This window comes from Pongo abelii, chromosome 3 (assembly GCF_028885655.2).
Source record: "Pongo abelii isolate AG06213 chromosome 3, NHGRI_mPonAbe1-v2.0_pri, whole genome shotgun sequence".
NCBI classification, from domain to species: domain Eukaryota; kingdom Metazoa; phylum Chordata; class Mammalia; order Primates; family Hominidae; genus Pongo; species Pongo abelii.
Genome location: NC_071988.2, coordinates 186,976,964 through 186,990,242, shown reverse-complemented (window position 1 = coordinate 186,990,242; position 13,279 = coordinate 186,976,964). Strand labels below are relative to the sequence as shown.

The window sequence follows — 13,279 nt, the reverse complement described above, 5'->3', positions numbered from 1 at the left end:
CACCCCTCGGGTTCAAGCGAATCTCCTGCCTCAGCTTCCCAAGTAGCTGGGATTACAGGAGCCTGCCACTGTGCCTGGCTATTTTTTTTTCTTTTTTTGTATTTTTAATAGAGATGGAGTTTCATCATCTTGGCAAGGCTGGTCTTGAACTCCTGACCTCGTGATCCACCTACCTCAGCCTCGAAAAGTGATGGGATTACAAGCGTGAACCATCGTGTCCAGCCCATAACAGGAAATTTATTGTCTCACAGTTCTGGAGGCTGGGTCCAAATTATGAGTGTTGGCAGGACTGGTTTGTTCTGAGGGCTGTGATACAGAATTTCTTCCATGCCTCCAGGTTCTGTTGTGTTGCTGCCAATCTTTGGCATTCCTTGGCTAGTAGATGCATCACTCCAATGGCATTCCCCCATGTTTCCTCATATAATTTTCCTCTGTGCATACCTTTGTGTCAAAATTTCATCTTTTTATAAGGACAGCAGTGATACTGGGTTAAGGCCCACCCTAATGAACTCATTTTGACCAATTACCTTCTAAAGACCTAATTTCCAAATAAGGTCACATCTGAAGTACTGGAGTTAGCACTTCAACATACTTTTTTGGGAGAACACAATTCAACCAATAGCAGAGATGAACTTGTTTCCCTTCTGCTAGGCCTGTAGTAAGGGTGTGTTTGTATTAATCGAGCCAGGAGTTAGGCAGTTTGAAGTTTGTTATTGCTATAGTTACCATTAATGCATTAAAGACTTCACACTCCCCTAGTGATATGTCTCTTTCATTTCTCAAACTGGATTCTACTGTTATTTTTACTCAACTCCTGCTAGTGTGGTTTTGGGAGTTGGGGAAGCCTGTGTTCTCTGATGTTCTGATTGAGCATGAGTCATGGGCAGGCACTCTGAACTTTGGTCTCAGGCATGTGTGGCCTTCACAAATGTTCTTCACTCTCCTCCAGATGTAATGCTGGGCCTAGCACACATTCCCACATCTCACAGCACAAAGGGAAATGACTGGCACTTCTTCCAAGTCCCCTTTTTCAGGGAACTACCTGGTGATATGCTCACCAAAAGAAGGGAAGAAAACTAAGAAGGAAAACAAGGGACTCAGACAACAATAGACTTAAAACCTCTGGACATAAGACAGAAGATAAAAGACAATTCTTAGGGTAAGGGAAACATGAAAGGTCTCAGAGGACAGCTGTGCATCATATCACCACATTTCAGTTCATGCTAAGATGATAGAGGGCTTCAGGAGATTGAGCACTACAAAGAAAATGAATATAATCAACAAATTACATGTCGAGTTTAGAGAGGAACTTTAGAGATTAGCAGATATGGGGCTGAAAGAGATAAACAGAAAATGCAGCAAGTAAGAAATCAGGCAATTTTAATCACAGTAAAACAAAATTTGTGTATCAAAGAAATTATAGTACCTAAGTGGCTCAGCTGTGAACAATTATATAGTCATATGAACATATTAATCCAATTATATTATCATATTTGGATATTTGTGGGTAAAGATAAGAGTATGTGCCTGGGTGGTGCGAGAGACCTAAATTCTCAGTTTACCTAATAGAATGTTAATTTAAAATGTCTGACATTAGACATATTACAGTTATGGAGAAATAGCAAGGTCACTGGAATAAATCATGCCTCTGTTTAACAGGAATTTGGTGTAGGATGGCATGACCCAGGAGGTTTTTGTTTTTATATATTAGCCTGTTTTGTTGCTGGACTGAACTAATAGCTCTCTATATAATTTTGATAAAATTCATAATGTGGAAAGCATTGAATTATTGACTGTGTAATACCATCTTTCATCTTAGAATATCAAAAGTACTTTACAATTTATTCCCATTACATCTCTGAAGAGTAGGCATTTCTAATACTGTTTTATTGATAGTTGCTAAAATAATGAAAGAAAAAAACTTTCTTCTGCTTTTAAGTGGCAGACAGAATTCAGAATTGAAGAGCTCCTCTCCTAAATAATACAAAATAGCTTTCAAATAATTCATACTTCATAATCTATTACCGTACAGATTATAAGAGGTTAGAAATCACACTCAGTGTGAAACACAGCCTAAGTAGTTTCATAAAAATATCACTTGAAGAAAAGATATGAGACCTGGCATTCAAGTTATAAGATTAAACCTCATCCCCTTCATTGTTCAGAAAAAATCCTAACATTACTGGGTCTTACTTTTAATAGAACGATTGCCACTCTCTGTAGTGTAATTACTTTGGCAAAGTTATTAGATTTCTGTAGCTGAATACTAAAGCATGAATCCTATTGTGATGGCGTCTTTTTCCATCTCCTGGGAAGACAATTCTAACAAACTATTATATCTATCCGGTTTGATTTTGTCCTCTTTCTCTTCCTCCTGGTAATACCAGCCTTAATCTTTTTTGGCTCATGAGTTTTTGCGGTGTCTTTCCAAATCGCACTGTATTCTATCTTCAGAGATACAAGATTATGACTTGCTGTTTCAGAATCTAGAGTCAGATCTATGTAAAATGAATTAAGAATGTTTTGTCGACCATAATGTTGTGGCAGAAGTCTACAATCATCATCCCTTGTTAAAATGGAAAAGCTCATAAAGTTTTTATCTTAATACCTGTTATTGATACATACCCTAATATCAGTTACTAATTATCTGAGTGAATAGTTTACTCTGCTATCTCACTTATTAGAGCTGTAAATAAGAAAACATGTTCTGAAAGTTTTGTTTTCATCTAGTGTGTGTATCATATCCTCTTCTTTGTATTTTCAGGTTTTCAGAACTGCATCTTACTCATTTTCCGAATAAAGCATAAAGTGCTCAAAATCAGAGTTTAATCTCTTCCTCTAATATTCGACTATCTTCGGTAGCATTCATGTATTTTTAGTTAACGTAACTATTGGTTTAGTTTTGGCTTATTTAAAGCATTTTACACTTGCTGTTTCAGAAGTCAGATGTCCCCTGTGAGCTTCTCTCTTGAGGCAGCCTGCTCTATAGGACAGGTGGGCCCAGCGGGAGCCAGCCCACTGCAGACCCAAACCCTTTAGTCCTTGTCACAAAAAGAGGCTGGGACCTGATGGTGGTTCTCTTCCTGACTTTTCCTGGTGGTCCTTCTGACTTGGAGTGGCCTGGCAATTTCAGTGGCGTGACAGCCGGAATGTTGCCACTAAAATTTCTCTCTGGGCACCATAAGCGGCTGACAGGGCACGCGGAGAAAACGATTCGCTTCTCCCAGGATTGGTGGAGCGACCGCTATTGGACGAGTGTGGTCGTCCCTGGATCTCTGAGCAAAGAGACACTGCCATGGCGGCTGCCGGTCAGCGTATAAGGTCTGTTAGGGAGACCCGAAGCCCTGCACCAGGATCGCAGTTTGGCCGGCCCAGCCCACCCTGCAGGGCTGGCTCTCCAAGCGCTGGGTCCGGGGAGAAGAGGACAGCTGCCCCGCCGCACCGCACATCCTTCCATCCACTGTGGTACATGGCGCTGCCCCCGGTCTCCAACGTCGCGCTGCACCTCCACGGTCTCACCCGGAAGTCGAAGCCCAGAGACGGTGCCGGCCGCACCCAATCACTGCTCTGCCGCTCCGACTTCCGCTACGCACTCGCCCAGCCTCCTGGGAGAAACGCTGCAGTGCTTGGGGCGCTGAGGCTACTTGAGAGCCTAGTGTTCTGTGAGAAGGTTGCATTCTGAAGGAACCTCAGCTGTTTGCTTTGCTCTTCTGCCACCCACCCCTACCTGTGCCGGACTGAGGTCTCTCCCTGCCCCGCCTTAACAGAAGAGAATTCCAGTTGCTGTTTTAATTTATTGAATCTTATTTATAACTGGTTGGAGAAAAATGTGGTTATAATTCCCACTGAACAGCTTATTAAAAGTTACAGTAACACTATGATAATTGAGATATTGTCTTTTTGGGAATAAATAATGAAATTATAAGATGAAATATACAGATGAAATTATAAGATGTCTGGGAATTTACTCCATTGGCAGGAGAAGTTGTTGGGGTTATAAAGATTGTTAATTCAAATGATAGAAATTGGTTTCTTTTTATGTGTAGGTTCTTCATAATGTTCTCTCTACTATTATGGATGTATGAAATACTCCACAATTTAAAAGCTTCCTTTCGTACCCGGCATGGAAGCTCATGCCTGTAATCGCAGCACTTTGGTAGGCTGAGGTGGGCGGATCACATGAGCTCTGGAGTTTGAGACCAGCCAGGCCAACATGGTGAAAACCCGTCTCTACAAAAAATACAAAAATTAGCCGGACATGTTGGCTCGCCCCTGTCGTCTCAGCTACTCCGGAGGCTGAGGTGGGAGAATCACTTGAACCCGGGGAGTTGAGGTTGCAGTGAGCCAGGATGGCTCCACTGCACCCCAGTCTGGACGACAGAACGAGACCTTGTCTCAAAAAAAAAATAAAAGATTTATTTCAAAAGGCTAATCATGTTTCAGCGTTATCAATGCCTCGTTCCAGAAAAGCTCATTTCTCTTATTGTTTTCTTTGAGCCGCCTCCCCGCTTTCAGTCCGCCTCAGGGCTCTCAGATTCTGTCTCCTTTTCTCTTCCTCCTCAGTTGTCCCTAATCTTAATCGATTTTCCATCCTCTACCAATCCTATCTCCTTTCCTGTCAGCACCCTTTGTAATCTCATAAAACTGCCAAATTAGTTTAAATTGGGATTGAGGAAAGAGCGAGACCAGGCATTGTGCTTCCATCTTGGTGTGTGTGTCCTGTGTGTGGATCCCAGGCCTGGTCTCAGATTACCAGAGTCATCTGGGGCTGGTTCCTGATACCCTCTCTTCATCCTTTTGTGGTCACACAAAGACAAGGAAAATCAACCTCAATTTCCCTTTCAGTTTTCTGTAAATATAAACACCAATAAAGACATATCTTCTGGAAAACTTGGTTGTTTTTTTTTTTTTTTTTTGAGACTGAATCTCACTCCGTCACCCAGGCTGGAATGCAGTGGCAAGATCGTCGTAGCTCACTGTAGCCTCAAACTCCTGACCTCAAGCAATCTTCCTGCCTGGGCCTCCCACATTACTCGGGTTGCAGTCTTCAGCCATTGAGCTCAGCCTGGAAAAAATTTTTTAAAACATAGGATTTGGTGTGGCACAGAACTCAATATATTCCAAGAATGGTTAGTATTTCTCATTCTTCTGTTGACTGTTTAATGGTAGATATGCTGATTATGCAGAACAGTTCAGACATAATTAGATGTAATTAGGGCAAAGCAGCATGAGGCCCCTTATGAGAAGTCCAAATCTGTGATTGTCATACAACATACAAAAGAACTTTCTCATATACGATGTCAGAGTAAAGAGTGAACCAAATACGTATATGTGTAGGATATGTGTATGCTACTATAATACCATAATAATTTTTTTTTTTTTTCTGAGATGGAGTCTCCTTCTGTCACCAGGCTGGAGTGCAGTTGCATGATCTTGGCTCACTTCAACCTCCGCCTCCCAGGATCAAGCGATTCTCCTGCCTCTGGCTCCCGAGTAGCTGGGACTACAGGTGCCCTCCACCACGCCCAGCTAATTTCTGCATTTCTAGTACAGACAGGGTTTCACCATGTTGGCCAGATGGTCTCGATCTCTTGACCTTGTGATCTGCCTGCCTTGGCCTCCCAAAGTGCTGGGATTACAGGCGTGAGCCACTGTGATGGGCCAATAAAATTGTAAGTAAATATAAAAAAGCATATTTATATTTTATTTTTTGTAGAGATGGTTGCCCAGGCTGGTCTGGAACTCCTGACCTCAAGCGATCTTCCTGCCTTGACCTCCCAAAGTGCTGGGATTATAGCCATGCTGCCAGCCATGTGTAGGGTATGTATATGTTCCTATACCATAATAAAATTTTAATTACATTTGTAAGGTATGTAATTATGTGTATTTCTGTATAATATGTACATATAAATATGCTAATTAATACAAGAACATATTGAATTATAATCAAATATATATAATTTTAGATGTATATTGAAATGTTTACCTTTCTAAAAATACAAAACTGATGGTTAAAAAATGAAATGCATGAACTCCCCAAGGTTCCTTCCTATGTGGCTACTTTCCTCAGCTTAGGTCCAGCCAAAGGCAGCACGCCCTTTACTGAGTGTGGCTCACCTGTGCCTCCTGGTACAATCCTCACTCAGATATTCTGCTCCCAGTAGAGGGTTAGTGTAGAGTGCGGAGCCTACCTGTATTCATTTGTCAGCAGTTCACTGGGGATTGTCAGCTTTTTCCATCCTTGCAGAGCTGTTTCTTCCTCGATCCGGGTTAGAAGATGCAACACAGTCCCTACTTCTTGTTCACCAAAATGGTGACCTCAGAACAAATTCAGTCCTATACCCTGTAGGGAGTTTTTTTTCCTTATGCAGTCAGCATGGGGGAAGTGACAGGTCCCAGAGGGCAATTCTGTCTTGTTCTCTGATTGCTCCTTCAGGGTCCTGGGTTGGTGAAGGGGACAGGGGTAGGGACCTGCAGAATGGTCGTGATGGGGTGGGAGCTGTGGAAGTAACACGTCATGCACTGAGTGGAGCATAAGGGCAAGTACTGGGTTTTTTTGTTTCACTTTTTTTTTGGACACAGGATGTTGCTCTGTCACCCTGTAGTGCAGTGATGCAGTCATGGTTCACTGTAACCTGGAACTACTGGGCTCAAGCAATCCTCCAGCCTCAACCTTCCAAATAGCTAGGACTGCAGGCACACATCACCATGCCCAGCTAATTTTTAAAAATTATTCTTTTTGAAGAAACGGTGTCTCACTATGTAGGCCAGGCTAGTTTGGAACTCCTGACCTTATCCTCCTTTCTTGACCTCCCAAAGTGCTGGCATTACAGCCATGGCTCCCAGCCAGTCTTTTGTTACTCATAATGAGCCCCTTTGGATCAACCGGATTTATGCTAATGAGGTGAGTTGAGCTGGGGCCCCGGGGTAGCCTCAGGATAGGGCTGCTCACAGAAGACCAAGTGATTAGAACTTTCAGTAGGATGGTGGGGGGACCTGGAAAATAAACTTTATACAAATTCTTGAAGAAAGTAATATGAGGAGCTTTGAGATTTGTGAACACCTTGAGGTGCGGGGATGGTGGACCACCCAGAGAGGGAATGAAACTATATTTAAATATTAAATGTGATACCTATACTGCACTTGCACTTTTAAAATCATTCTTTTAGTGATTTAAGATATAGATAAAATGATATGATGTATGAATTCTGCATTAAAATGATTTGGGGAAGGTAGAAAGAGCATGATCTTGATAAAATGAAATTGACCATAATAATTATTGAAACTGTGTAATGGATCTATGGGGGTTGGGGTGATCTATTGTACAATTATGTCTCTCTTTCTGCATGTTGGGACTTTTCCATAATATCCCATGAATTAAACTGAGATCATACAGCATCCTAATTATTGTTGTGTCAACCCCACATGGGAAAAATTGAACACCCATCAAATTTAGTCCGGATATAAAGACTGATTATGCCACACACCCACACACACACTAGAAGGATAGGAACAGGTTTGTTTCTCACATGCTGGGGTGTTGGAGGAGACCAGCACAGGCCTGTATGTGGTCTGTAAATGGACTGTGAGAGCAGAGAAAGAAGACGGGCTTGGTGTTTTTCTTCAGGTTAAGGTGTGGGCAGGGTGAGGGATCACTCACTCACAATGAAACTTACCTGGTTTGAATCTCTTTCCTGCCCTGAAGGAGGGAGCACCTGGGCTTTCTTAGCAGGTTGCCCAAATGTGCGGCCAAAGAAAAAAATGGAGGAGTGAGGATTAAAAGTTATCAAGGGTGAAAAACTGTAAAAATGGATTTGAACTATTTTGTAGGATTCCCCCACACCCCAATGTTTAACTGTTGATTAGATGCACCATGTTTCATTTCACTGAATTTGAACTTGTTTGAGTAAGCCTTTATGGTGCTCAATGAAACTGACAGCTTAATCTAGTAAGGGAAGTTACAATTTCATTGAATGCCTTCTTCAGGACCCCAGCATTGCATATTCTGGGAAGTGAAATGAGTCTTTGGTCCCTCTCAGTAATGTCTGGAACTCCAAAGGAGTTACAGATCCTGTTGAGGCTTCATATTGTGGCCTTAGTGTACGTAGAGAAATGTGTGACCTTGAGTTAGATTTTGGATATTTGTGAGGCAAGAATTCTTTACTCTGAAGCAGGTAACTCCAAGGCTATGGCTCCATAGTTAGTAAAACTGCGAATTGGGCTGATCATCGGTCAGGGGCTCCAATTCTGAGAAGATGGCCTGAAGTTCCATCCATTGACTGACCTTGGAGTCCTTTTGCTTGTTAAGAATGTCCTGATTAATAAATGAAAAGTAGTAAATCCCTACTGAGCTCATCACGCATGGCAATGGTTATGCCATCCTTACAGTGTATAAACCCCCACTGCTGTTTATCATTTGATCCCAGAGGTGTGAGGGGGAGGTCTCTCAGGTAGCCAAAGGACCTAAGAGAGGAGCCATCTCCTAAACCCAGTGGCATGTGGCAGGGACTAAGGACAAGGTAGGCAGGCTACCCCTTCCTGCAGATGAAATATGGCAGAGGGCCTGCGTCTGGCTCTATGATGTAACAAGGATTTCTCCTGTACCTGTGCTGAACTAGCAGGGTGCTGCTTCTAGAATCCAAGGCATGCTGAGCAACTGAATATGAAGAGTTACAGGCTTAGTGCCTGTACATTAAGTGAGAGCTTAATGTACCGCAATTTAGAGTCTGTAGGCCTTTCGTGGAGGGGGCCCCATTAAAGATGGGTGGATTTGGAAGTAACAGCATAAGTGACCTTAAGCAAAATTTATAAATGATGAGTATGTTTCCTCCAGAATCCAAAAAGGGTTAAAGATACTGGGCTTGTTTTCACATTGTGGGCATTGAGAGGTTTTATAGCTGTTTCTCCACAGTGTCAGAGATGGAGTTGCTTTTAGTTTACCAAATAATTTTCAGGCAATTAATTGAATAAGAGGCTTGCACTGTGTGGGGGAAAAGACCCACTTCCTTTGTGTAAACTCCTTTGTGAGTATTTTCATGGCTTGAATGAGTGTTTCAAATGGATCACCATGGAGGAGAATGTCATCCGTGTAAATCATACCTGCTGTTCTGGAAGAAGTTGAATTAAGTTGGAATCTTCCCTACAAGGTTTGTGTGCAAAGGCAAGACTGCTAAGGTGCCCATGATTGGTGGGTAGAGATGCATAAAATTCCTTTGAGGTAAAGGGAAAGCATGGCCAGGAAGCTGTAGAAATAGTCCTGAAAAAAACTAGCCAAATCTTTAGTAGCCAGATATTTACCACTTGCTGATTGGATGGAGTAAGTCATGTCAATAACATTGGGAGAGATCATCCAATTAAAGCCGTTATCAATTCACTCTGAGATGTCATACTTCTTTCAAAGTTTAAGAACACACAAAATTGGGGTTGAACGCAGAAACGTGAGATAATCACTCCTAGGTCTTGTATCATGGGTTTCAATTCTTGAGTATCCTATTTTAGCTAATATTTAGTCATACTATCTTTTTACACTGGGGTCAGGAACATCCTTTGGATCCCATTTTGTAAAGCTAGTTTGAAAATTCAGAAGACTTAATTTAATTGCATTTATTACTTATCCTATCTCTTTTTTTCTCTTTTATATATCATCCCAGTGTGTGCTCTGATCATGGAAAATTTAGAGAAACCAGTGATTCTCATAGTTAAAGGATACCTCTTTTATCTCCATTTTATGTTCAGTAACATCACTAAGGTAATAGAGGGTTCATCATTTAAAATCAGAGGGATCCCTGGTTAACTAATTAGAGGCAAAGGATTACATCTCTCAAAGTTTTCCAACTGATGCATTTCAACAGATGCTGAGGTTCAATCATCATCCAAGTTATAGAGAAAGAAAAGTCAACCAGCACCATTAAATCTTCTGTGTTGTGCAGATTCTTTCAGTAAATTTTGCATATTCAACTGGAAATTGCAAATTAGGAACCTCTGTTCCAGTTTTTTTTTTTTTTTTTTTTGATCCTCTCCTTGAATCTATAGTTTGGTTTTATCTTTCTTTCTCTTTATTCCCGGTTTCTCTGACTTTCATGTCCATTATTTTTTATTCTTTTTTTGTAGACATGCAATACACTTTATGGGTTGTTCCTTTTAATGTGATTATGATTTGACAATACATAATAATCATTTAACGTGATTATTGTCCATGACAATACTGATTGTAACAGTTTGTGAAGAAGGTTCAATAGATAAATAACTTTTCTGTAAACATATCAGTGAAAGTATACACACAGGATTTGTTTTTTAAATTATAAAAGACACAGCGAGATGCATGACTCAGGGAGACATTAAAAGGGATCTCAGTCCATATTCCTGTTCTTAAATACCAAAATATTATCTAAATTACTGACCTAGGTCAGAGAAATCTCTCAAAGAACCTCAGCTGAACTCAGTAAAAACAGCGCAAAGCAGCTGAGCTGAAAGTTCAGGCTTGTCATGGGGCACAGAGCCAGTGAGCAAAGCAAAGCTAAAACAGCAATTCCCTGAAGGTGGCAGCCAACATCTGGATAATCCTGCTCACAATGCCCATTGTAGGGGTCAGTTTGCATACAATTTGGTTCAGTGTTGAGACTGCTAATGCTAATGCCACACCTCCAAGATTGTGTGAAATGGATTCTTACTCATGTAATGAGGTTTATGGGGAGAGCAGGATGTCTACACAGTTGGTCCAAAAATGACTTGAGAAAGCAGGGAAAGGAGACTGGTTTGGGGTTGCGATGGTGGTCATGGGTGGTGCTACTGAAAGGGTCCTTCGCTACCAGGGGCTTGCTAGGTCTGAACCTCCCACCTGCACCAACAGAGGGACCACCCAAGCCTTTCTCATCAGCTTGTCCAGGGTGGGCAGAAGGGAAGAGAGAAGAGTGAGTCCCCCAAAAAATACCAGCAGTCAAACATAAACATAGAATCAGAATCTTTATTTACAAATGCCCTCTAAGAACACAGGAAGAAAAGACAGCCACATACAAAGGGTGGTTTAAGTACTTCCTCATTAGCCTATGACAATATGATTGTAACAGCTTGTGAAAAAGGTGCAATAGAGAAATAAGGCATCAGTTTTCTGTAAACTTAGTGAAAGTGTACACATATGATCTGGTTTTTAAATTATAAAAGGAAACTTCTCCCAATTCATAGTCCAGAAAAACGCCAATTTGCAGGACTTCTGTATTCCTTGTACTACATGAACTACAGAATGGTTGAATTTGCCAGCACCCCATCTGTGGAGTTGGTGATGTAAGACCATCTCTGGGAAATGTTTCTTTACACCCACCAAGGGAGCATGCACCTGTGCCTCTCACTTCTACTTGCCAAAAGTGTCTCCCAGCATCAAATCCCTCACAGCTCCAGACAGCTGGGTAAAAACTAAATGACTGAGGATTATCAGTAAAGTGTGGCTTCCTCATCCTAAATATCACACTTTTTCTATCTCTTGAGATAATAAGACTAGGGTGGGCTGTTTCTGGATCTAGCATCAAATCTTTTTGAAATGTGCTTATAATTCTTTGCAGGCCAAAATAATGTGGAGGGAAACTCAAACTCTCCTTCTTTGATTTGTATGAGAAGACTGCAGGGGTTTTCAGGTTGTCATATGTGTTGTAGATGTTTTCAATACCATCAGCACATCCAGGTCTGCCCGAAAACACTTCTCTGTTACTTCATTTAAGAGATTCTGTAGTGTGGATAAGTGGTCTGAAATTTGTCTTTGGCTTTCGGTGAGTTTTTCTTTAGCATCCTTCTCTTCAGTAAGTAATCTTGCATGAATTGCAGCTTGTTTCTTTACCAAGAAAGACTTAATTTCTTTAAATTCAGATTGTAATTCCTTCCTCCATGTTGCCATCTTCCTTTTCACATTAAGAGATCTCAAAATTGGGACTTCACACCACATCGTGGCATGTTCGGTTTCCTTCTTTAGTGGCTTAATGTAGCTTTTGAGCTTTCTCCTGTTTCTGGCTGCACCTTGCTCAATGGGCATCAGGCAGTGATACTGGTGGTCAGAGGGGACCCTGCACTGGGGACACAACAGCTCCAGGCCCTTCTCACAGAACAGGACCAGACCCTGACTGTGCTTCCCACACAGGAGCTCCTCTTCCTGCTGTTTCCTCTTGCTTCTCATGGTGAGAAGCTGCTGAACCATATCAGTCATGTGGCACAACCGGGTGTTGCTCCTGAGGTTCTCATCAGGGCAGTGATGGAGGCAGACAGGACAGAGGAGGACATCCTGTAAGTCTTCCCAGCACTGGTGGATGCAGGAGCGACAGAAGTTGTGCCCACAGTGAGTGGTCCTTCATGTAATCCAGGCAGATGGGGCAGCTGGCCTCTGCTTGGAGCTCAGCCAGAGAGGCTGCAAAGGCCATGGTGCAGGGAGGGATCTGTGTGGGGAGACTCCCTGCAGAAGGTGTGATCCTCCAGGAAGGAGGGAAAGTGAGAAGCTGGTGCCCCCTCAGCATTCTGTCTCCTGCAAGCACATCACAAGCCTGTGTCTGCTTCTTTCCCTTTGGCTCTAGAAGCAGCTCCAGGGGGAGGCAGGTCACAGGGCACCTGCTGATCCCTTGGCACCAGATCCTCCTTTACTCAAATTCAAGCTGGGCTCTTTCATTGTCTTTCTCAGCAAGGGCCACAGTTACAAGAGGTGATGGAAACTAATGACCATGTAAAATACTCCCAACTGAGACTTTCAACAGAACAATAAAGCAGTTTTCTTCAACTTCAAAAGGAGAAAAAAGAGTAGATATATTAAAGCAATGAAGAGCATGTATATCAATGAAAATAACTACCTAATAATTTTCCTTATTTCTACATAAACACTTCTAAAAATAAAGTCCATTGAGATAGAGGAAATCTCATCAGTATTCACTAGTTATGATTTCTGATAATGATATTATGAGCTTAATATTTGAGAGATTCTATATTTCAGACATTCGTAGTGCAGTATTTACCCATAAGATTATATGTGATCCTGGGTTTGCTTCAAACTGTTGCAAAGTATAGGGATTGGGATATAAATTTATAAGTGGATACACAGTGTTGCACTAATTTTGCTACTATTTTATACACTTTAGATGTTCTCCAGTAGAAAAGGATATTGAAAAGGCTGATAGCCTGTACAAAATGGCGACACTCCATGTCTATGAAAAAAATACAAAAATTAGCCAGGCATAGTGGCACACACCTGTAGTCCAAGCTACTAGGGAGGCTCTGGTAGGAGGATCTATTGAGACTGTGAGGTTGCGGC

The 13,279-nt window shown here is 41.8% G+C and overlaps 1 protein-coding gene and 1 long non-coding RNA gene across 3 annotated transcripts in view; one reads left to right on the top strand and one right to left on the bottom strand.

The window, feature by feature from the left end:
• Positions 1 to 13,279, top strand: part of TRIM61 (tripartite motif containing 61) — a 77,954-nt gene that overhangs the window by 17,153 nt on the left and 47,522 nt on the right. For both annotated transcript variants that reach the window (XR_008524851.2, XR_008524853.2), the window contains exon 5: positions 5,717 to 5,820. The gene's annotated coding sequence lies outside the window, so the exon portion shown is untranslated. The remainder of the gene's footprint in view (positions 1 to 5,716; positions 5,821 to 13,279) is intronic.
• LOC100453555 (protein FAM218A) lies at positions 2,844 to 3,529 on the bottom strand. The gene has a single exon (XR_008524854.2). It is a non-coding gene; the product is annotated as a protein FAM218A (long non-coding RNA).